The 1,766-nt window shown below is 42.1% G+C and overlaps 1 pseudogene; it reads right to left on the reverse strand.

Moving 5' to 3' along the window:
- Nucleotides 1–24: 24 nt before the first annotated feature.
- LOC126495710 (formyl peptide receptor-related sequence 3-like) lies at nucleotides 25–934 on the reverse strand (annotated as a pseudogene).
- Nucleotides 935–1,766: the final 832 nt, after the last annotated feature.

Below are 1,766 nucleotides of genomic sequence, written 5' to 3' on the forward strand. Positions count from 1 at the left end.
CCCCCCCCCCCCCCGCCCCAAGTTCTACATTGCAATAGGCCAGGTGCTTACTGGGTTCACCAATATGTGGATGCTATTTGGTGTTTTCTTGTTCCAGATATGGCCTAAAAGAGTTGTCAGTTGAAAAGGGAAACAACAGACAAGAAAGGAAGCTGTTACAGCAGTGAGAACATGTAAGGGATTCCTGGAGTTCAACAAGCCTCTTCTGCAAATCTTGGCAGCCACGAGCTCATAGCAGACTGCAATGAAGGACATGGCCATGCTAAATCCAATAATAAAGCTGTTAATTCCTGAAGCTATGCTGCCAGTAATGGGTACCTCTAATTGCTCCCCAGGAGCTATAACCAAAGACTCAAAGACAGTTGTACAGTTGATATGCCCTCTTGTACCTCTCATTGTAGTCTAGAAGAGGAAATATGGAAGCGCAAGGAATAGAGCTAGAGACTAAACTCAACAATCACTTTCTTCTCAGAACCACAGTTTTTGGTTTTGAACCCATAATGGTTCAGGACACAAATATAGTGGTCCATGGTGATGAGAGTGATAAGAACCACACTTTCAAATAGATTTATATGAACAATGATATAATCTCTTACATGTTCTAACTGCTGTAACAGTTTCCTTTCTTTTCTGTTGTTTCCCTTTTCAGAAATTTTGCAAATGAACCAACCTAAATCCATGCTCCTCTCATTACCATTGAAATGTTGTGGAGGGATAGAGTAGTCATGAAAGAGAAGTCACTCAAAGCCAGGTCACATAACAGATGGAGGTCACAATGTGTGCTATTTGGAATTCAACCACTCAAATCACAAACCTAGCACACCAAGGACAAAGGTTATGAGAGGTCTTCTACCAGTGAGAGTATCCATAGAACTCTGAATGCAGTAGACTCTTTGTTATGATTAGGACACAAGTGGACCCTGGCAGGTCCCATGGCAGGTGAGGACCATGGGTGGGAGATAAATGTACTATGCCAACAGAGCTTAAATTTATTGAGATAAAGGGAATGGGAAGGGAAAAGAGAATGGGAGAAAGAGACAGAGAAAGAGAAAGAGTTTAGATGGAAGTTTCTGTCCTAACTGTCCCACAGCTATTCAGTCCTAAAGAAACATGTAGATGATTATATTAATTACAAACTGTACTTACTCATAAGTGAATATTAGATGTAAAGAAAGGATAATGTGCTTATAATATAGGAACTCAACAGCAAAGGATAATAAGGCTATAGTAGAAGACACCAGAGAAGCTAGGTAACAAAAAGTACCCCAAGAGAAACATGATAGATACCCTTGGGAAGGGGAAATATATAAGATCTCCTGAGAAAATTGGGATCATGGGGGTTGGGGGGGAGGAGGATTGGAAGCAGAGGAGGAGGGGAGAATGGGAGGGCAAAGAACTTGAGAGATTGAGATGGCTAAGGGAGGAGCAATAATATTAGCAAAGAGGTCAAGACCATGCTGGAAATACCCACTGAAACAGCTATGAGAGCTAATGTGAGCTCACTGACTCTGGCCTGAGTGAAGGGGAACCAGCATAGGACCAAAATAGCCCCTCTGAATGAAATGAATAAATGTGGGTAATAGTTGTATGGTGGGGGCAGACTGTGGGGCCACTGGCAGTAAGACCAGGATTTATCCCTTCTGCTTTCTTGGCTTGGAACCAATTCTCTTTAGAGGGATAACATGCTCAGTCTAGATATAGTGGGGAGGACCTTGGTCCTGTCACAAAACAGTTAGCATAGTCCAAATTTAAATAGTCCAAAGTAT

Source organism: Alexandromys fortis, unplaced genomic scaffold (assembly GCF_014885135.2).
Source record: "Alexandromys fortis isolate MF-2015 unplaced genomic scaffold, M_Fortis_MF-2015_v1.1 scaffold_571, whole genome shotgun sequence".
NCBI classification, from domain to species: Eukaryota; Metazoa; Chordata; class Mammalia; order Rodentia; family Cricetidae; genus Alexandromys; species Alexandromys fortis.